The sequence below is a fragment of the Gossypium raimondii genome, chromosome 6 (genome assembly GCF_025698545.1).
Source record: "Gossypium raimondii isolate GPD5lz chromosome 6, ASM2569854v1, whole genome shotgun sequence".
Classification (NCBI taxonomy): Eukaryota; Viridiplantae; Streptophyta; class Magnoliopsida; order Malvales; family Malvaceae; genus Gossypium; species Gossypium raimondii.
In genome coordinates this window covers 29,208,522-29,233,343 of record NC_068570.1, presented here as the reverse complement: position 1 = coordinate 29,233,343, position 24,822 = coordinate 29,208,522, and the positions used below count along the sequence as shown (strand labels likewise).

The 24,822-nt window shown below is 33.2% G+C and overlaps 1 non-coding gene across 1 annotated transcript; it reads left to right on the top strand.

Annotated features, from left to right (window-relative positions):
* The first annotated feature begins 1,629 nt into the window (after positions 1-1,629).
* Positions 1,630-1,736, top strand: LOC128042175 (small nucleolar RNA R71). The gene has a single exon (XR_008197381.1). It is a non-coding gene; the product is annotated as a small nucleolar RNA R71 (small nucleolar RNA).
* Positions 1,737-24,822: the final 23,086 nt, after the last annotated feature.

Genomic DNA, 24,822 nt, shown 5'->3' with positions numbered 1-24,822 from the left:
TTATATTGACATGGCATAAGTCAAATATGGTATGCTTAAACATGCACATGTTTAGGTATGTTTCGAATGACCATATTTGGTATTTTTATATAAGTAGTGGAGTTATTCTTTTAGGTAGATATGAACTATTTGTAAGAGTATAAATGTGGTCAATCTATGATGAGTTTTGAAATGGAAAATGAATTAAGTGTGGATGAATGGAATATGTTAAGTACATGTATATGTTTAGATAAATTGTATGTCTGCATTTGAGCTGCCTATATGGCATATTGGTTGGATGGGATTTGGCATTCGATTTGGTCTTGTTATGCATGTTTTAGGTAAGTTTTGAAGCTTGATTTTATATGCAAATGGCTTGTAGGTTTCAGCTTGATTTTGGTGAAAGAAATGGCTTGGAAATGACCTATTTCTTGTCCACACGGCCTAAGATGCAGGCATGTGTCTCAGCCGTGTATGACACATGGCTGTGTGTCCCCTATAAGTTTTTAAAGGTTGCATTTTGAGAGTTACATGGCCTAACACACGGGCGTGTGCCTTGGCCGTGTGACTGAAGTAAGAGAGTTACACGGGCACAGACATAGACTAGAACAAGGCCGTGTGTCCCTACTTCGAATGACCACATGGCTTGGCCACACGGTCATGTGACCCCTACAATGTGAAAAATTCTATCTTTTTCCTTATGTTTCCATATGTTTCCGATTTAGTCTCAAATCATCTCTAAAGCATTTCTAAGGCCTCGAGGGCTCGTAAAAGGGACAATGTGGTTTTGTTTAATTAAGCTATGATGTGTTTCATAAAAATGGTTATAATTGAATGTTTTAAGTTAAAATTTTCCAGTAATGCTCTGTAACCCTATTTTGGCGATGGATACGGGTTAGGGGTGTTACAACTTGGGTTAGTTTCAGTATTGCCAGGCAAACTACCTTGTGGTCATTCTGAAATTAACTTAGCAAGCTGACCTATTTGGTTCTCGAACCCTTGAATCGATGCTTGCTAATTCTTTAGTGCTTCCTTAGTGTTTTGAAAATGTGTTTCTGACACCGAGATAAACTTCATCAACATCTCCTCAAGGTTCAACTTTTTCTCTTACTAGTAAGGTTGTTGTTGGAAGCCTAGAGGGGGTTGTGCTCTTTAATTTCCTTGACCACCCCAAGAGAAATTGGGATGGTTCCTAATTATAGTTACTACTATAAGGGTTATTTTGAGGCCTACAATTATTACCCAAATAATTGATTTGTTCGTTTTCTATGTTAGGAAAGAAGGGTAAACATTCTGGATGTATCGCATTTGTATCGCATTTGTTCGTTTTCTATGTTACCTCCATTTGTATCGCATTGCATCACTGGATGTACTTGCGTAGAAAGATATAAACCATCAATTTTCTTATTTAAAAGTTCTACCTAATTCGATAACATGGTGACTGCATCTAAGTTAAAAACACTGGTGGCCTTCACCGGCTTTGTCCTCATGTCTTGCCACTGATAATTATCCAGTGCCATCTCTTTTATAAACTCATAAGTTGCTTTGGGTTTTTTATTGTTTAGAGTTCCACCGATTGCTGTGTCGACTAATTGCCTTGTTGTAGGGTTCAAACCATTGTAGAAGGTTTGAACTTGTAGCCATAGAGGTAACCCATGGTAAGGAAGTTGACTCAATAAATCCTTATACATCTCCCACGCATCATATAGAGCCTCTAAATCCATCTGAACAAAGGAAGTGATATCATTCCTCAACTTGGCTATCTTAGCCGATGGGAAGTACTTTAGAAGGAACTTCTCGGTCATTTGAGCTCATGTAGCGATGGAACCTCATGGTAAAGAGTTCAACCATTGTTTAGCTTTGTTCTTCAACGAGAGAGGGAATAACTATAGGCAAATGGCTTCGTCAGTGGTGCTACTAGTCTTCAAAGTATCGCAGGTTTCCAGAAAATTTTCCAAATGAGTATTTAGATCTTTGTCTTGCAAACCGTCAAACTGAAGAAACTATTGTACCATCTGAATAGTGTTTGACTTTAGTTAGAAATTATTTTCTACAATGGTGGGTAACGCCCCGAATTTGGGCCTAGATGGAAATAGGTCTTAAGCGTAGGATCACATAAAAACTTATGCGTGCAAGAAAATGACATAAATGAATGTCTGCTTCAGTGGTTAAGTGATTTAGGAAGAGTTGGGAATGTTGGAGAAGTCCTGGGTTCAAACTTGGGCTTTAGCAAAATTTTTTATTTTTGTTCTTAAGTGAATCTTGGCCTTAGCTTGAAGGCTTTATAAATATTTTTTTGTGAAATCATGACATAAGATGAGCTTGTAGTCCAGTGGCAATGGCGTGATTAGGGTGGCAAAGGAGCTTGAATTCGAGTCTCCTGTTACACAAGGGAGTATTTATTTTACTTCCTTGTTGCATTAGAAGTGGACTTTGACTAGAACTCTGCAGGTTGGAATTTGAATGAGCCATGGAGAAATTCGAGGAAAAATAGGGGATTTTGATGGTGGTTGGTGTGGATCTGGTGGAGAGAATTTGGGAGAAAATAAGGGATTTGATGTTGGAAGTTGTGCAGCCGAATTGAAACTCTAATCTTGCATTAGTTTCGGTTGAAGGGAAAGTTGGGATCTTTTGGGAGTGGGCAAAGTGCTGACTGCTGTTTGTGCATATTCGGCATTCTGTTGTTTTTTTTCTTTTTTGGCCGAATAGGCATTTTTTTTATTCTTCACCTTACTTTGTTTCAATCCCTTTATGTGCCAAAGATGAACTTTGCTCCTCCTCTTTCTGTCTGAGCCTTAACTGTATACTCTTTAAGTGTTCTTAATATCTCCACATTCTCTGGCCGAATCTTTAGTCTTCTCGTTTCCTCTCCTCCATTCTCATTCTCCTCTTCTTTCAATAGTTCTTATATTTTCATTCTCTAACCCTTGTCAAATACTAGTTTCCGTTCTTCGTCCTTCTCTTTTGAGGATACTTGGCCGAATATGCTCTTGCTCTCTTAGTGGTATTATCGTATCGGTTTACAAAATTCTTCTGAAAAAAAGGGAGTACCATTGCCCCATTTCATCCCCATCATTCTTAGTACTTTTGGTTTTCGCCCTTAAAGGGGTTGTAGGACGATTTTTTTTTCTCTCTTCAACTTTTGACTTTGCGCTATCGGTAAGTGAGGACTCATTTAGCTTAAACTTTTCACTTGAATAGGTGTTTGATAAGATTCGATTCTTATGCAAGGGTTCCCTAAGGCCTAGTGAATAATCTTTGGCAACGGAATATGAGTGTCGCCTTTTGTTAATTGATCAAGGTTGGGGAACTTGAGAAACTTGGAACGGTTGCTTAAACAGGCATGTACACACACTACTCCAATTGTAGATCGGAAAATGCCTAAATCCCGTAATGCCAAAAAGCTAAAAAGCTGAAAGTATGGCTGCGACTATCACACGAGCGCATGAACACACGTGTGGATAAGTCGATACAACAAAAGAGGTCACCATGAGCAATATCGTGGTCTTAGGCCGTTTTTGGGCTAAATGGACCGGACTGGGCCGAGTGGGCCCTACACGAGTAAATTTTCTTGGATGGATACGAAATAATGAGCCAGCCATGACGATCGCATGGTCAAGGGTAGTTTTGGGCCTCGTTAGGTTGAAATGGGTCGTGTGGGCCCAATGGGCTCGTGGGCCCCACACAGATAAAATCCACGTTAAGTGGCAAATTTTGGCCTGGGCTATGTAGTTCGCATAGCCGCGACTAAAATTAGGCTAACTGGGCCATACGAGTGTGTGGGCCCACTTGGGTTGAATATGGGCCTTGGGCCCATTTGCACAGTTATGACCATTTAGGTTATCTGTGTCGCTCGAGGCGACTGTACACCTTCAGAAAGGTTGTAAAATGACTGAAATACCCTCGATGGGTAAACTGACTGAATTATCCCTATAAGGTAAAATGACCGTAATGCCCCTGGAGGATAAATGACTGATTTGTGCTATGGTTTGATTGACTTAATTGTGAACGATATGACTGATTTTGAACATGGCATACTGCATACACGACATACTGTATGGGGTTGGGATCTTGTATTGCAGGAAGTGATTGATATGTGACGGTTGCAAGGGTCGCATGAGATGACTATGGACCCATCGATGGCTTTAAGCCGATTATGTGATTGGCAGCTTTGCTGCAATATTGGTTAATGCAACAACATGTGCTACATAAGGAGTATAGGGATGGGTGGGTCGATTTAATCCCCACAAGAGTGTAGGGTTGGACAGGAGATAGAGTGCAAGGTTGGTAAGGGTATTTATGCATTGCATATACTATTTCTGATATTGAGATGGGCTTAGGCCCAAATATATGTGATATGTGTCAATTGTTTTGGGCTCAGGCCCAACCGAGGCTGATGGGGGCTAAGGCCCAATTGCCACTGTTACTGTTAGGCCCAGATTGATGTGATGCATGTGTTATGATCAATGAGGGTTGTACACACTGAGTTTTCATAAACTTACCCCAGTTTTAATCTTTCAGGTAATCCCCAACGTTAGACGGTTCGGAGCTGCGAGGGACTCGGAGAGGGCCACACAAGTGCACTTGTTTTATTCTATTTTGCTCATTTAGTTAGGCAATTTGATTGTGATTTATATCTGCTAGAAGTAGAACATGGTTTTACACAACAATAACTATTTTCTAACGCTACATTTTCACACCTCAATTTTTAAATATCACGTTTTTGTAAATCGGATTCTTTTAAACTTAGCTTCCGCAACTGAAAAGAAATTTTGGGAATAAATTTAACAATTTTTCTATGTACCACATTTTACATAAATAAATAAACTAACATAACTGGGATTTTACTCAAGCTTATAATTAAGAAGGGTTTACAATGAGAACATGGTTTTTGGAAGACACTTCAATGTGGCACGCCAGATTCGACAAAAATGTCTAGGTAGGGTTTGGGGTGTTACATGGTGGGTCTCACAATACTCTATTCAACCTCGGTTAGAGTGGGCTTGGCATAATCGTACATAGTACGAAGAACAGGAGCAGGATCTACAGGATTTGCAGGAAATGCAAGAGGTAGTTGAATATCTTGGTTATCACCAATCTCCTCAGTAATAATAATGTCCTTTTGTTCGTCTACTATATTTTGTTGATTCTGCCTTACTTTGTTTAAGGTTTTTGTGAGCAGTACTTTCAATTTCACTGTGAAAAATCAATTGTCCCGATGGGTTTCTTCTAGTCATAAACTAATGGAACATGGTAGAAAGAAACAAAAGAAAAATTAGAATGTAAAATTAAACTAAAAAACAATAATATAAAAATAAAATAAAAATAGCTAAATTCATAAAAATTAAGTGTTTCTAATATTTTAGTCCCCGGTAACAGCGCCAAAACTTGATGGTCACTAAACTAACTATATATATGAAAAAGGCAAGCGCACCTATCGAACAAAAGTATAGTTATGGTAAGTAGAGAATATCTTATCCACGAGGACTAAAAGTATTAGTAATTACCGTTTTTCTATTATTTAGGCGACAATTTGGAGTGATGTGTTTTAATCTAAAATTACTAAACTAATTTAATTGAGGACGCAACAAAGAATAAATCAAGGAAATAATCAAATAAATCAAGAATATACCCAGGAAAGAATCCACCTAGACTTCACCTATTATTATGAATCCGAATTAAATGATTTATTTACTTATGTCTTGATCCGTAGAAATCCCTAAATTATGTTAATATCTCTTTCGAGAGTAAGAACAACTGACTCTATGTTAATGAATTAAAATCTCTTTCTAATTAAAACCCCTATTGTCACAATAACTCGATCTATGGATTCCCCTATTAGATTTGACTCTAATCTGGTAGATTTATGTCGTCCTATTTCTAAGATTGCATGCAACTCCACTCAGTTATGCTAGATCTACTCTTAAACAAGGGCTTTTGCTGCACTGAATTAAGTACATTAAAATTGAATTAATATCCAAAAAATATTAAAACAAGAAATTAGCACACATAATTGAGAACAAGAATAAAGTATTTATCATGTGAATCAGAAATCAAATAATAAGATTCATCATAGGTTTCATCTTCCCTAGGTATCTAGGGAATTAGTTCATAATCCTAAAAGGAAACATCTCAAAGTCAGAATAACCACAAGACATAAAGAAACTCATAAAATCATTGAAATAAATTAAAAATAGATATTCGATCTTGATGGAGATTCGCTTCCGAGTTGATTCCGATAGCATTCTTTGAGTGTTTTCTTTGATCTTCCCTGATGGCTCCCTTATGTCTTCTTCTAATAGGTATTTATAGACTTTAGAATGCTCAGAACGCATAAATATTGAGTTTTTCCACGTATTTGAAAAGCAGGGTGTGACATGGGATGGCACATGGGCATGTGTCCAACTCGTCTGGAAATACCCAAGCCATGTGGCTCCTAAGAATAGCTTTATTTCTCCGATTTTGGCTCGTATTTCACTCCTTTTGCTCCCAAATGTTCTACTAAACATAGAAACATTAATATAAAGGATTAGGAGCATCAAATTCACTAATTTCATAATTACTCATCCAAAAACGCATTAAGAATGGGATTAAAATATGTCACTTTTGTACCTTACCGCAATAAAATGCATGTATTAGGTGCAAATGAAATAAAATTAAATTTGACTGTACATTTGTATTTTAGGTCTATTAACTATATGTAAATATTTTGAAATATCATTAAAAAATGTAAATTTTAAAAATAATTTAAATGTTTTTATTTATTTTTCAAGTAATAGAAAGGAGAGGGCATAACGAATTGTCCAACAAAAATAATCTAAGCGTTATGTTTAAATATATTTTACATGTAAACAATTTATCATTACCCTTTAACCATATATTTTATTAAAATAGGATAATGTTTAGTTCTATTGTTATGTTTTCGTCATTTGCATAATAGAAAAGAACTAAATTATTCAATAATTGTAAAAATTATTGCAATAAGACAATTAAAACCAATGAACATCATTCTTATACCTCAACCCAATGAACGCCATGAAAAATGGGCAATAAATTGATTATGAGAACAAATCGACACACTTTATCTTTCCTCGTGGATTAGGATTTTTGCGCACGGAAAATCCTAAACTAGGTAACCCTATTTAGTGTGAAAAACCTAGGTAACACTATTTAATGTTAAATTGTTTAATTTTAGTTGCTCAACATTCATTGAACAACTTGCTATTACTGCAATTTGCAATTTGCAATTTGTTTTCTTAATTTATTCTTCTCTATATAACTCTGATGCAGAAATTGCGATATTCAATTATCGTAAAATAAAACCATGTAAAGACGCAAAATCTGGGTCATTTCAGATGCTATTAGCAAGATCATTATACTTTCAAAGGTAGTACAACCTAACTTGTACTAGAATTTACCAAAATTTGGAAAGAAACAAATTTAATATCCATTATTTCCTTATATGTTTTTGCAGCATGATATTTCCTAATTTATTTAGAAGTCCTTCCTTTTTGAACATTCTATCAATTATTCCAATGTGAGTTTCTAATTTTACCAAATAACGATGATCGATTTTCAGTACTTTTCAACATATAATTGACTTAAAATGTACCATAATATCATGAATTTTTGTTTCATTTTATGGCATATTTGATATAGTAGATATATGATCAATAACATAAGATATATATCTGCATTCAAGAAACATATTTTAACTACCTAATTCAAGACTAGATTCATTTACTAGCACAATGTTCAATTGTTGAACGTTAAATTTGATCACCTAATTTAATTAGTTTCAACATTTAATTCCTAAGTTTTTATTTGCCTATATATATATGAATTTTATCCAAGAAGAACTTCATTCCAACCGATCTTAAAGGCTAGTAAAGCTTTCCTTTGTAACTTTCTTACTTGTTTCTTTTTTCTTTTGATCTTTTTTGCAGTGTCAAGCTCAGACAAGAAAACTAGAGGAAAGAAAAAAATTGAGATTAAGGTCAATGAAAATGAGGATGATAGGATCATTGCATTTTCAAAAAAACGCACAGTAATTTATAAGAAAATCTTTATGCTCTATGGTGGGGAGATTCTTTTTATTATTTTCTCATCGACTTGTAAACCTTATTCGTTTGGTCATCCTTCTATTGAATTTGTCGCTAAACTCTTTTCAAACACAAGACAACCTCTTAAGAAAACCATTAATGCTCCTATTGAGACTTACCGTAAGGTAAGAATCAACTTGCTTTCCTAATATTTCAATAAGGTCTAAGACCAACTAGATGCAATAAAAGAAAACCAAAAGGTGATGGCTTTGTCCCAACAGTCACATGGAACAAAAATTCATCATTGGTGGAAAACTACCATTGATCAGCTTAACCTGGGGGAGCTCTACGAACAAGACGAACGTTTCGCAGAGTTTATCAACTTGATCTCCCTCATGAGGAACAAAAAAATTGCAACTATTTCCTCAACGCATGTTTCAATGGATGAGGATATCCCTTCTACCTTTCCTCCTAAACATGGCCCACGTGTGTAATAGTGTGTACCTCAATGTCCACGATGTTAAATGTTATTTTATTGTTTTATTTTTTATGTTTGTTAGGCTTGTCAGTATTGGGAGTCATCAAGGCATAAATGAACATGTTCGTGTAGTTGACCAACATATGGTCTACGGTCTCTATTGTAGCATTCTCGAGCCTTGACTATTTAGGGTTTAGGGCTATTTTCGTTCCAATTATCACATTGTTAGCTATTTGCTTTTAATAAACTGGCGATTAATAAAATTATTGCATCATGTTTTTCCAACCTTTGAGTTCAAGGATATGAATTTTCTTATATTTATAAGTCGATCGAGTTTCAATTCATGCGTGGATACACTTTTCATTTTCATGATACTGTTAAAAAGTTTTCATGCAATGTAAAAAGAAGAATATATTATAGTGGGATATGCTCTCTCTTTTTACAAGATTCCACGTCAAGTTTTGCAACCAAATGAGATAAAATTAATAGAAATTTCTTGAAACGATTGATCGACAATGATTTACTGTCTAAATAGTTTCCACTTTTGGATTAATGATAGGCTTTCAATGCAGATGGAGTCTACATAGAATATATTTTTGAGAGTTCTCCTTGTAACGAGTTTTTTGTCCCTACAATTCAATATTAATGAGATGCCTTCACCGCAACTTGTAAGTTGCTTTCTGTATTTAAAAGTAACATTTTCATATCTTTTTTTTTATATAATGCCTATCACCGTAACAATAAACTGCACTCGTTAGGTGCAAGTAAATTAAAATTAAATTTGATTATACATATGTATTTTAGGTCTATTAAGTTTGAGTAACTATTTTCAATTTTCAATTTTCAATTTAAAAATATTTTAAATTTAAATATTATTTATTTATTTTAAGTAATAAAAGGAGAGGGCATGAAAAATTGTGCCGTAAAATAATCTAAATGTTATGTTTTGATATATTTTACATGTAAGCAATTTTAATTACGCTTTAACCATATATTTTATTAAATTAGGATAATGTTGAGTTCTATTGTTAAGTTTTGTCATTTTCATAATAGAACAGGACTAAATTATTCAATAATTGTAAAAATTATTGCAATAAGAAAATTAAAACCAATGAACATCATTCTTATACCTCCAACCAATGAATGCCATGAAAAATGGGAAATAAATTGATTATGAGAACCAATTGACACACTTTATCTTTCCTCGTGGATTAGGGTTTGTACGTATGGGAAATCCTAAACTAGGTAACCCTATTCAATGTGAAATTGTTTAATTTTAAGTGCTCAACATTCATTCAACAAATTGCTATTACTGCAATTCGCAATAAAAGTAAGAGTTGAATTCTTAAAGCCTAGAACAATTTTGTTTTCTTAATTTATTCTTCTCTATATAACTCTGATGCAGACATTCCAATATTTCATTTATCGTAAAATAAAACCAAGTAAAGACGCAAAATTCGGGTCATTTCAGATGCTATTGGTAAGATCATCATACTTTTAATGGTAGTACAACCTAACCTATTCTAGAATTTACCAAAATTTGCAAAGAAATAAATTTGATATCCATTATATCGTTATATGCTTTTGGAGCATTTTTTTCTTGATTTATTTAGAAGTCTTTCCTTTTTTTCAACATTCTATCAGTTATTCCAATGTGACCTTCTAATTTACCAAATAACGGTATCAATTTTGATACGTTTCAAGATATAATTGACTTAAAATGTACTATAATATCATGAAATTTTACTTCATTTTATGGCATATTTGATATAATATATATACTATCAATAACACAAGATTTATATTGTATTCAACAAACAAGTTTAACTACCTAATTCAAGACTAGATTCATTTAGTTACACGGTAATCAATTGTTGAACGTCAAATTTGATCACCGAACTTAATTAGTTTCAGCATTTAATTTCTAGGGTTTTTTTCTTGCCTATATATATTTATGAATTTCATCCAAGAAACACTCCATTCCAGTCCATCTGAAAGGCTAGTAAAGATTTCCTTTGTAACATTTTTGCTATTTTCTTTTGATCTTTTTTTTGCAAAAAATTGAGATTAAGATCATTGAAAATGAGGATGATAGGCTCATCGCATTTACAAAATGACGCATAGGAATTTACAAGTAAATCTCTGACCTCTCCAATTTATGTGGTGGGGAAATTCTTTTTATTATTTTCTCACTGGCTAGTAAACCTTATTTGTTTGGTCATCCTTCTGTCGAATCTGTAGCTAAACACTTTTCAAACGCAAGCCAACCTCTAAATGAAACCACTTATGCTCTTGTTGAGACTTACCATAGTGTAAAGATCAACTTGCTTGTCCAAGATTTCAATGACGTCCAAGACCAACTAGATGCAATAAAAGAAAAACAAAAGGTGATTACTTTGGATCAATAATCACATGGAATAGAAATTCGTCATTGGTGGAAAACTACCATTAATCAGCTTAACCTGAGGGAGCTCTATGAACAAGACGAATTTTTCGCAGAGTTTATCAACTTGTTCTCTGTCACAAGGGAGAAGAAGAATTTAACTATTTCCTCAACGCATACTCCGATGGATGAGGATGTCCCTTCTGCCTCTCCTCTTAGATATAGTCCTAGTCTATAATAGTTTTGTACCTCAATGTCCATGATGTTAAATGTTATTTTATTGTTTTCTTTTTATGTCTGTTAGACTTGTTAGTAGTGGGAGTCATCGAGACATAAAGGAACATGTTAGTGTAGCCGACGAACATATGGTCTACGGTCTCTATTGTAGCATTCTCGAGCCTTGACTATTTAGGGTTTAGGGCTATTTCTATTCCAATTATCATGTTATTAGCTATTTGCTTTTAATAAATTAGCGATTAATAAAATTGTTGCATCCTGTGTTTCTAACCTTTGAGCTCAAGGCTATGAATTTTCTTATATTTATAAGTTGATTGAGTTTCAATTCATACATGGATACACTTTTCACTTTCATGATACCGTTAAAAAGTTTTCAGACAATGTAAAAAGAAAAATATATCATAGTGGGACACGCTCTCTCTTCCTACAAGATTCCATGTCAAGTTTTGCAACCGAATGATATAAATTTAATATAAATTTCTTGAAATGATGGATCAACAATGATTATTGTATAAATAGTTTTCACTTTAGGATTAATGATAGCCTTTCAATGCATATGGAGTCTAGATAGAATATATTTTTAGGAGTTCTCCTTGTAGCGAGTTTTTTCTCCCCAAACCAGGCCTAGACGTTACGGTCGAATCTAGCGTGTCACATTGAAGTGTCTTTCAAAAATTAGACTTGCTGGTAAAAACTTGTTTTTAAGTTTTAAAAACACCCAATAAAACGTTTGCCTTGTTTTCTGCTATTGTTATATTAAGTTGATTTAAAATGCGGAAGCATTTGAACACTCTAATCGTCTAAAGTTCATGACTTTGAAAATAGTTATTATTTTGAAAATTTGTCTTTCCTAAACTAGAAATTTAAAGTAAATAAGCAAAAGCCCAATTCAAACTTAAACAAACTTAAAATGCCCTTATTACATAAACAAACCCAACAGAAACTTTAAAATTAAAATAAAAACTAGTAAAAAAAATAGCTGCAGTAGTGTGGCCACCTCCAAGTCCCTCACAGTACCAAATCGCCTATGTGATGCGACCTTAGCTCGGGAAGTTACTACCAAATCCATTGAGCTGCCACGGGGGCCAATAACTTGATCATGAGCTCAAAAATTTCAAAATGCATTAGCAAGCTATGTGGAACGAGCTTGGGGAGAGCAAGTAGCCGAATTCGATAGTCATGCTTTGAACCGTTCAATAGGCGTCACTTGCAATTTATTGCAAGTTGAATTTGTTTCTTTCAATTAAACTTATCTTAGATTAATAAATGATTTGCTGATCAATTAATTCAACTCATATTAAGTTTTTAATAATTGAGTTATTATAAAACTTTATTTAATAAGATACTTCTTTATTAATCTAGTTCCTAGGATTACTTATTGATGCTTGAGTTAAGTTAATTTAATTATGCTTTTTTAATTAACTAGTTCTTTGGAATAATTGTTGCGTATGTTTTTAGTTCATTTACTTAAGTTAAGTAATAATGTGTGTTATGTCTAATAAGTGTTTACATGTGTTTAATAAGCTCATTTTAATGTGTTTATTGCAGGTGTCTTTTTAGTTCATAACCGTTACAACTCAAGGCTATTATAAATTGAATAAAGTGGCTGTTCAAGTTATTTTCAGTCACAAAGTAAAGGGATATAAAAGAGGCTTAAACATCATTTAAGGAGTTTTTAAGAGCATTTTTATGCCCTTTAAAATTCGACAACAACCTTTCTTCTTCCAGCAGTTTTTGTTCTTTCAAGGGAATTAATCAAGCATTCAAAATATCATTAAGGAGCTGGTTAATAAGTTGGTGTCTATTCAGCTGGCCAAGGACAACTCAAGAGTCATTTTCAAGCAATTAAAGTCATTCAATTCAGCTGAATTGAAGTGAATTCAAGAAAGGAGTTATTTGGTTCAAGAATGAGAAAAGACTTGAGTTTTTTATTTCTATTTTTATGCCACATTAAATTGAATATTTGTGACCATTCGGCTAGCCTATTCTAGCACTATAAATAGATGTAATCAGCCTTAGAAAGGGACTTTTTTTTTACTGAATATATGTTGAATTTGAGTATTGTGAGTTATCCAATTCTCTTTGTTTCCTTTGGAAGTGATCTGACTTGTCAAGCATAGCTTGTTGCGTCTATCTTTTCTTTGTTTGCCGAAATTATTACCTTTGGTGTGGTGTTCAATATACCTTTGGTTCCTATCATAATTGCTAGTGGGTCAAGGTTCTTTGCTATTTCCTTAAAATCGTAAATCACCTAAGAACTATTTTGAGACCTGGGTCAACAATTCATTATTGTTGGTTCATTCTAGGTCTTAGCCAATTTTCCATTGTTTCACTTAACCATTTATCTACTATCTTTGTTTGAAACCATTTACCTATTTTGTTTCATTTTAATCGAAACGAATCAATCCTTACTCAATTCACGATCGGGCAATACTTACAACTTGGGACATTTCCGTAACAAGTTCATATCACTATGGCCAAGGATTTCCTATAAGTAAATAAAAGAAAGGATGAGTTTACGTAAACTCAGTGTGTAATCCCCTATCAGTCATTCAGTAAACACCATGCAGTAACAGTCTAGGCCGGAGCCCTACTCAGTGACAGTATAGTGTGAGACTTATCCTATCTGATATCAATGTGGGCTTTAGTCTGAAATCGATGTGGGCCTTAGCCCGACATGAGAATAATGCAATTGCAATAATGCAACCTATCCCAATCTAGCGAACACACCACTTCGTACCACCAACACACCATGTGGGGATAAAATCGACCCACCTAGCCAACACACCAATATCGTAGCAAAGTTGTCAGTAATAGTATAGTAGTAAAGCTGCCAGTAATAGTATCGCAGTAAAGCTGCCAGTAATAGTATATGTGGGAAAACCACCAGTAGGTCCACAGTCGTCTTGGGTGATTCGTGCGACCTTATCAGTACAATACACTTCCTCCAAATATAACAACCCAACCCCATACAACATGTCGTGACATAATATCATACGTGTATGTAAGATGTCATGCTCAGTCATAGTCATACATATCATAGAGCAAATCAGTCATACATAACATAAGGCCATAATAGTCATTTCATCTCCGAAGGGTATAACAGTCATTTTACCCTATGAGGGTATTTCAGTTATTTTACCCTATGGGGGTATTTCGATCATTCGACCCTATTTTTGGGTTTTGGTGCAGATATCAACCTCTTGAAAGGTCTGCAGTCCCCTCTTTCGACTCAGGTACCCTAAATGGTCATAACAGTGTAAATAGGCTCAAGGCCCATTACTCGGCCCAAGTGGGCTCAAACGCTCGTGTGACCCATTCAGCCCAAATTTTACCACAGTTACGAGATCTACACAACCCAGTCCAGAATTTGCCACAAATCGTGGATTTCATCCATGTGAGGCCCACAAGCCCATTGAGCCTACACGGCCCATTTCGGTCCAACGTGGCCCATTACAACCTAAGCCCATGGAAATGCTCATGGAGGCATAGGTTTGGCTTTCCACACGAGCGATCACACACTCGTGTGGTCTCAACGCCGTATTTCGGCTAACAGTTACAGTGGGATGGTTACACACCTGATGCAATTTGCAGATTCCCTTTGTTCCGAACACTCTTATCCCAAAAATCAATGATCATCGCACCATTAGTTCCCAGGAAATGTGCCAATCAATCTCGACCACCACCAGTTAGGAATGGAAGCAATGCAAGTTGGAGAAAGCGAAGAAAACCTTGAAAACCTCGCTGATCTCCCCTCGAGAACAAGGAACAAATGAGGTGATATATACCTCTCCACAACAACAACCTCCCCAAATCCCAATATTCTCTCTTCAAATCTCTCCAAATATCCCTCCTCAAATCACTCTATGACCAATTCAAACTCCATTTAGCAGTATTTCAATCCAACTCTACCACCCACACGAATTAGGTAGTAAAATAAATACTCCATTTTTGATGCCCCACCACTCGAACCTTAGACCCCATGTACACTCCACACGCCCCTTACCACTAGACCAACAACTCATTTTTATAATATTTTAACCATAATAATTTAAGAACCTACTATCTAGATCCAAGGATTTTATTCACTTAAAATAAAAATTTTGCATAAGCCAAGGCTTGAACCCCTGACTTCTCAGACACTTCCAAACACTCCTAAATAACTTAGTCATTAAAGCAAACAAGCAATTTGTGTCACTTCCTTGCACAACTAAATATTTATATGCAGTCTCCTAACTGTTCCCTTGTTCAAAACCTATTTCTTCTAGGCCCAAAATTCGGGGTGTTACAATCATACTTTCGATGGTAGTACAACCATTGCAAAGAAATAAATTTGATATCCATTATTTTCTTATATGCTTTTGGAGCACTTTTTTCTTGATTTATTTAGATGTCTTTCCTTTTTTCAATATTCTATCACTTATTCCAATATTAGCTTCTAATTTTACCGAATAGCGTTCTCGATTTTCAGTACTTTTCAACATATAATTGACTTAAAATGTACAATAATATCATGAATTTTGTTTTGTTTTATGGCATATTTGATATAATATATATACGATCAATAGCACAAGATTTATACTGCATACAAGAAACATATTTAACTACCTAATTCAAGACTAGATTCATTTACTAACACGATAATTAATTGTTGAACGTCAAATTTGATCACCTAAGTTAATTAGTTTCAACATTTAATTTCTAGGGGTTTTTTTTGCCTATATATATGTGAATTTCATTCACAGAGAACTTTATTCCAAACCATCTAAAAGCTTAGTAAATCTTTCCTTTGTAACTTTTTTGCTTGTTTTTTTTTCATTTGATCTTTTTTGCAATGACAAGCTCAGGCAAGAAAACTAGGGGAAAACAAAAAATTGAGACTAAGGTCATTGAAAATGAGGACGATATACTCATTGCATTTTTAGAATGACGTACATGAATTTATAAGGAAATATCTGATATGTCCACTTTATGTGGTGGGGAGATTCTTTTTATTATTTTCTTATCTGCTGGTAAACCTTATTCGCTTGGTCATCCTTCTGTTAAATCTGTCAATAAACGCTTTTTAAACGCAAGCCAACCTCTTAATGAAACCACTAATGCTCCAATTGAGGCTTACCATACGGTAAGAATCAACTTGCTTGTCCAAGATTTCAATGAGGTCCAAGACCAACTAGATGCAAAAAAAGAAAAACAAAAATTCGTCATTGGTGGAAAAATCTCATTGATCAACTTAACCTGAGGGAGCTCTATGAACAAGATGAATGTTAGTAGAGTTTATCAACTTGATCTCTGCAACGAGGGACAAGAGGATTGTAGCTATTTCCTCAATGCATGCTCTAGTGAGTGAGGATGTCGCTTATGCCTTTCCTCTTAGATATGGGCCTAGTCAGTAATAGTTTTGTACCTCAATGTCCACGATGTTAAAGTTTTCTTTATTTTTTTTATTTTTTATGTTTGTTTGGATTGTCAATCTTGGGAGTCATCAAGGCATACACGAACATGTTCTTGTAGCTGACCAAAATATAGTCTATGGTATCTATTGTAGCATTTTCGAGCCTTGACTATTTAGGGTTTAGGGCTATTTCTATTCTAATTTTCACATTGTCAGCTAATTGCTTTTAATAAACTGGTGATTAATAAAATTTTTGCATCCAATTTTTCTAACCTTTGGGCTCAAGGATGTGAATTTTCTTATATTTATAACTCGATCAAGTTTCAATTCATTTGTGGATACACTGTTCACTTTCATGATACGGTGAAAAAGTTTTCATGCAATGTAAAAAGAAGAATATATCATAGTGGGATATGCTTTCTCTTCTTGCAATATTCCACGTCAAGTTTTGCAACCAAATGATATAAAATTAATAGAAATTTTTTGGAAAGATTGATAAACTATGATTTATTGTATAAATAGTTTTCACATTAGGATTAACGATAGGCCTTCAATGCAAATGGATTAACGATAGGGAGTTTTTTCTCCCCTAAAATTTCGTATTAATAATATGCCTTCACCACATCTTTTTAAGTTGCTTTATGTATTTAAAAAGTGTAATATCCTAAAAATCGGGGGTTAGTAGAATTGGGTTTGTGAATTGAGAGAGAGTGATCATGCCTTATGTTTTTAAATTATCTATGCATTTTTAGGAAATAAATTAGGTATTGGTTTGTTTGTTAAGTGTTAGTGTATCGTTTCATGAAACTCAAGTTCAAATACCTTCTCTCGCATCATTTTTATTATTTTACAAATTTTGCCTTAAACCCTAGTATGCGACATGCCTTGTTTTTTAAAATAAATATTTCAAATTATATCAAGAATGAGTTATTGGTTTGATGGTTAAACATTAGTAAATTTATCCTTGAGGCCTTAACTTCAATTCCCTTCTCATGCAAATAATTTAATTTTTTGACAAAAACCCCTTATTTTAATGTGTGAGCCATCCAAGCCTAGTTAACCTAGGTATAAATATTATTTTTTTACTAATAATCAGCCTTTAATCCTCCTCTTCATTGCCCTAGCCGTTCCTCTCCTCATCTCCTTCTCTTTGATTTTAATTTGTTTTTCCTTTCCTCCATTGTTGACGTCGCCTACACCTAATTTTACCATCTCTTTCTTCTTTTTCTTTTTCTTTTGGCCACAAGATTTGTTAACATATTCTCCACCATATTTCTGTAATTTTTTCTCATTAAAATCAACCCCAAATCTAAAATCTTGAACTCTAATATCAATCCCGAACATTTCCAAGAAAGTGTCATTGTCGTTTCTTTCGACTAGCTTGGGTAAGGTCTCTTCTCTCTTCAATTTCTTAATTAATCTTGTCCATTCAAAACAAAAATTTCTAGATCTTGAATTTGGGGGATTTTAAATTATTTCAAAGGTATTTTTCCAGAATTTAATGAGATCTCAAGCCATTTTAAAATTCAGCCCCAATTTTGGCCACTATGGGTGGTGGTGCATACGCCTATGTGCAAGAAAGGGGGCTGTTTTGTTTCTTGATTCTTGCCTATATTTTTTAATCATTAATTTGAGTTCTTGAACCCTCCTAATCAGCTTTTAAACCCATTTCAATTAGGGAAAAATTCTCTTGATCGATTAGCCATTCAGATCCCACAAATCGTGAAGCGTAAGTGCAATTAAGGGTAATTAGTTTATTATTTTGACATAGTCGTTGGGTAAAGGTTATGAATTGATTAAATGAAGGAATTTCATAATTAATTAGCTATTGATTTTCCAGTATATTATTGAATTAGTTGTTGACCCAAATTCCCCAAATCATTCGTAAAGGCAAAAAACGATTGTACGTACGGTTTGCATTGATACAGTGTAAGGAATCTAACTAGTTTGGATTCATAAAATAGTTATAATATCAAAAATTCATTTGAACTTATAAGTGGGTGTTTGGGGGATGGTTTAATGGTAAATTTATTGAATTTATACTGAATTTTGGTTTAGGTTCATTTAAGGAATTATTAAGGAAAATTGGAAGATTTGCTAGTGTGCTGCGAGGAAGCGAAAAAAAAGGTGTGGATCCTAAACTCATAAAATTGTTTGAAAATGTTCAATATCATGTTATATATGATAAATTAGCTTGCTGATTAGATTGCCTTAATAGCCAAATTATTGATTTTGTGAATGACTGAACCAGGTATGTTTCGAGCCTTAAAAGATTGACATGTTGGCAAAATTGCTAGTTTGATAGTATGGATGTTTGATTGAGTTTGTAATTGCATATTTGAGTTATGAGATATGAGAATGTTTGACTGAATGATATAATGTGTTGAGATATTAAGCTTATGTATGATTTAAATGCATGAGATATTTGTTATATTGTGTATTGAAACAGGTGCTATTTATGCACAATCAAAATCTGTAAAGTATGTGAAATTGAACGATATTCATTGATACCAACTCAATGGTAATTTGAAAGATTGGAACACTATTTTCATTTACTGAAAGTATGTGATTATTGAGGACATATTGAGCATGTCAAATGAATGTGAAAAGTATTGAGATATGATTATGTATGAGATTGTGTGACATATTGCATATGCATTAGGTTGGGATTTTGTGGTTGACGGAGGAGTTCCGTGGATTACTGGTGGTATATTAAGTCTACATTATTCGTAGTTAGTGCACTGCACCTAGAGTACCAAGGGGATTGGCAATTTTATTGCATATTATATGTTATTGGCAATTGTATCGCAGTATTTGATATCTGGCAAATTTTCTGCATTATTGATTATTTGGTGGTTTTCCACATAAAGCTCTGCTCATAATGTTTTGGAGTTTGGCAGATGGGATCTGGGGAACTCGTGGTATGTAGCGGATGATTTGGGTAGGAACCTTTTTGCATTGCATCATGTGCACCGCATATTTGAATGTTATTGATATATGCTAGGGATTGTATTTTGTTGTATTGAATGGTATCGAAATTAATGATTGTTACTCAAATGAATGATGACCTATGCTCATAACCGTTTGATATCAATTTGATAATGGCTATGTAATGACATGAAATTCCTATGGTGATTTTGTTTTCTTTTGTTAATTCTAATACGTTTCACTAAATTTAATGTTTTTGCCCGTTTAAATAATTATTCGACTCACACTGAGCTTTTCAGAAGCTCAGCCCCTAATAGTGTTTAACTTTTTAGGTAAACCTCAAAATTAAGACCGGACTCGGTGTTCAGAGAATCAACATGGACCTTGGATTATTATTATTTTAATTAACTATTATTAAGTCTTTATTAGTTTTGGCCTGTAATTTTTAATTATTTCTGGTCTGTGGCTTGGTAACTTTTTTTTGGGAAATTTTTGAATGCATGAATTACTCAAGCATAATAACTGGATAATGCATTATACCGGGCTTAAGTAAAATTTGATATTGTTCCCTAGTTTCCACTACATTGCAAAGGATCTGTTTTTGAAAAACATATCGATAAGGCAACTAATTTTCCAAAATGACTTGAAAAATGGTTTTTCCGCTGTATTAGTTTAACTTTGAATTTTTTTTAAAGAAGAGTGACAAGCAAATGGTTTTTCTAAAACAGAACTGTCAACAATAAAATGAATCAAGCATACACGACCTAATGAATGAATGCTTTTAAGCTAACTCAAATTACAACTACGGTTTTCTCTAAAATGAGTTTATTTAAAGTCTTAAAAAGTAACATAAGTTAGCTTAGCTGTTTCAGTGGCTAATGTAGCCTTCTCAATCTAGCAATAACGTCTAGGCCGGGTTTAGGAGGTTACAAAAAGTCACATTTTCATATCCTTTTTTGATAATGCTTCAAAAAAGAAAGACAAAAACAATAAAATGCATACATTAGGTGCAAGTAAATTAAAATTAAATCTAATTATACATTTGTATTTTAGGTTTATTAAGTATTTGTAAATATTTTCAATTATTATTAAATAAAAAATGTAAATTTTAAAATAATTTAAATGTTATGTTATTTATTTTTAAATGTTATTAAATAATTTTCAATTGTGCATAAAAGTAATCTTAATGTTATGTTTAGATATATTTTACATGTAGGCAATTTTAATTATGCTTTAACTATATATTTTATTTAATTAGGATAATGTTGTGTTCTATTGTTATGCTTTTGTCATTTGCATAATAGAAAAGAATTAAATTATTTATTAATTGTAAAAATTGTTGCAATAAGACAATTAAAAACCAAGAACATCATTCTTATACCTACAACCAATGAACGCCATGAAAAATAGGAAATAACATAGTTATGAGAACAAATCGACACACTCTTTCCTTCCTCGAGGATTAGGGTTTTTGCGAATGGAAAATCCTAAACTAGATAACCTTAATCATTGCAAAATTGTTTAATTTTAGGTGCTAAACTTTCATTCAACAACTTGTTATTACTACAATTCGAAATAACATTAAGAGTTGAATTCTTAAAACTTAGAACAATTTTATTTTCTTAATTTATTCTTCTCTATATAACTCTAATGAAGACATTGTGATATTTCATTTATCAAAAAATAAAACCAAGGACGAAAAATTCGGGTCATTTTAGATGCTATTGGCAACATCATCATACTTTCAATAGTAGTACAACCTAACATGTTCTAGAATTTACCAAAATTGCAAAGAAATAAATTTGTTATCCATTATTTCCTTATATGTTTTTGAAGCATTTCTTTTCTTGATTTATCTAGAAGTATTTCCATTTTGAACATTCTATCACTTATTCCAATGTGAGCTTCTAATTTTATTGAATAACAATATTAATTTTGGTACTTTTCAATATATAATTTACTTAAAATGTACCACAATATCCTGTATTTTTTCATTTTATGGCATATTTGATATAATATATATACGATCAATAACACGGGGTTATCTTGCATGCAAGAAACATATTTAACTAACTAATTCAAGCCTAGATTTTTTACTAACATGATAATTAATTGTTGAACATCAAATTTGATAAACTAATTTCATTAGTTTTAGTATTTAGTTTCTAGGGTTTTTTAGCCTATATATATATATGAATTTCATCAAAGAAGAACTTCATTCCAGACCATCTAAAAGGCTAGTAAAGCTTTCCTTTGTAACTTTTTTTTATTTTTTCTTTCTTCTTTTGATCTTTTTTGCAATGGCAAGCTCAAGCAAGAAAACTAAAGGAAAGCAAAAAATTGAGATTAAGATAATTGAAAATGAGGATGATAGGCTCATCACATTTTCAAAGCAACACATAGGAATTTATAAGAAAATCTCTGAGCTCTCCACTTTATGTGGTGGGGAGTTTTTTATTATTTTCTCACCGACTGGTAAACCTTATTCATTTGGTCATCCTTCAGTTGAATTGTCGCTAAACGCTTTTTTAACGCAAGCCAACCTCTTAATGAAACCATTGATGCTCCTGTTGAGGCTTACTGTAAGGTAAGAATCAACTTGCATGTCCAAGATTTCAATGTGGTCCAAGAAAAACTATATGCAATAAAAAAACAAAAGGTGATTGATATGGCCCAATAGTCACATGGAACATAAATTCATCATTGGTGAAAAAATCCCCTTGACTAGCTTAACATGAAGAAGCTCTACGAACAAGACGAATGTTTAGCAGAGTTTATCAGCTTGATCTTTGTTACGAGGGACAAGAAGATTTTACTTATTTCCTTAATGCGATGAGGATGTCCTTTCTACCTTTCCTCCTAGATATGGCCCTAGTTAGCAATTATTTTTGTACCACAATGTCCACGATGTTAAATGTTATTTTTATTGTTTTATTTTTTATGTTTGTTAGGCTTGTCAATCTTTGCATTCACCAAAGCGTACAAGAACATGTTCTTGTAGCTGAGCAATATATGGTATATGGTCTCTATTGTAGCATTCCCGAGCCTTGACTATTTAGCGTTTAGGGCTATTTCTGTTCCAATTATCATGTTGTCATCTATTTTATTTTAATAAACTGGATATTAATAAAATTGTTGCATCCTGTTTTTCTAACCTTTAAGCTCAAGGCTGTTAATTTTCTTATATTTATAACTTGATCAAGTTTCAATTCATATGTGGATACACTTTTCACTTTCATGATAGTGTTAAAAAGTTTTGCTCACACCACAAAATAGGGCCAAGGAGTTTTAGGGGTATTTAAGGGGTATTTAAGTTTGGTAAGAGATAATGTTTTCAATTATGATTTTTAGAAAATTAAATGAATTTCTAAAATGATTTTTAAATAACTTTAATTTTGAAAGTAGGACTAATTTGCAAAATATTCAAAATTAAGAGTTTTTATAAAGCAATTTAACGATTTTAAAATTCAAGCTAAAAACATCCATTCTCCAAATTATTTAATGTTAGAACAACCCCTAAAACTAATATTTGTCGTCCCTTGTTTTCTTTTGCTATTCCAATCAATTTTGAACTTTAAATCTTAAGTTCTTTCGATTTCTACCATCTTTTAAGTTATAAACCTTTATAAAAACCAAGAAAATCACCTAAAAACGTCATTATCTTCATCATCTTCTCCAATTGTAGGTTTTTCTAGATTTGCATTAAACCTCATTTTTCTTCCACTGAAGGTAACCTTTATACTTTTAATGAGTTTTAAATGATACCTAACCCCTGAAACTAAATTTTTAGCCATTGAAACACATGTTTTAAACAAAAGCCAAAAATTGGGTCGCTAATGGTGGATTTTAGGATTTTGCATAAAAACATGGCCCCTAACTGTTTTTAAACTTGTTTTAACATGATTAGAAGGTTTCTAAACTTACTTTGAAGTTTTGTTAAATATTTCTTGAGTTTTAATGAATTTTTAAAAAATAGCCACAAAACATGTTGAAAAAGTCGATACTATGAATTTAGTATTTTATTATATTATAAAGGTTGAGACCTATTCATAGGTGAATTAAAAGATGAACGGAATTGGTTTTAGGCAAAAATATTAAGTATAGACAGAGATATTAGAGTTTTAAGTTTGTTATGTTAAAAGTTTCGATTACATGAGAACTTAGTTTAGGCTTTTGTTTTGTATGATTGAAATGAGTCCTTGACTGATTTTTGGATGTATTGTTGTGTGAATTTGTTATGTGAAGTTTTGGATTCAATAAAACCTTCTATGAGTAGAGATAAAGGCAAGGAAAAGCTAGTTTGAGCTTTCGACTTTTTAGCGTTGTGATCTTGAAACCGTTGGATATAGTTGGCATGCCATAGGATTGTGAGTAATCACCTATATGTATCGTGATTTTGGTCATTGAAGCCCTTGGGAATTGAAGCCCTAGGGCATGTTGGAAGGGTAATGGGAATGTGAGCTAAGCTTTATTCAACGGGTCATGTAAAGGGAAATAAGGAGAGTGTTAGATTTATGCTTCACTTTTGGGACATGTTTGACTCTATGAGTCTATATTTGGTGTGTTGGAGATCAGCATATCTGATTAGTGATGATAAAGCTCACTTTCATGTTTCATAGCTCAAGTGCCAATTTATCTTAAAATGTATATATTTGTAACGTAATGTATGCCTGAAGGAGTATATGACCATTATGCAAATTATCTATAAAGATATTTTGAATATTGTGATATATGCTTGAATGTTAGGTGATTATATGTGTAATAGGATATATGCTTAAAAGTGAATATGTTTACCATATAAAAGAACTAATAATAATGCACAAGTAAATATATTATGACACTAAAGTTGGAATTGTTAAGGTTATGCTATATAGTTGTTTCATTATGCTTGATGAACTGTTACCATGGTAGTTGTTCTAAGCATTCACTGAGCTTGTTAAGCTCACCTACTTCTTTTAAACCATTACAGATCGGTAGTGTGCCGGTGTGAGCAGTGTGGTTTCCGAGAGGTGATCCAAGCAAGTCTATTTATTATTTTTGTAGGTGTCCTATATTTATTTACGTTTAGGGGAATGAGGCAATGTGGTACACTTTTTATAGCCCTATTGATTTCTAGACATTATGCTAGTTTTTAGTTTAGTTTATAAGGATTACATGTTATTGTTATGCTTGGGTTCATGAACTTGAGGATGGATTGATGTGGTAACAACCTATTTTTAGTAAAATCAGAATAGTGGTTTTGGGACAACAAATCCGATAAATGAATATTTATTTTATTATTATTTTTCTGTCTAAGGTTTATTAATAGGGTCGTATAGAAATTTCGTTAAGAAATTTTGACGTCTACATGCTTAATTAAGTAAAAATGACGAAATTGTAA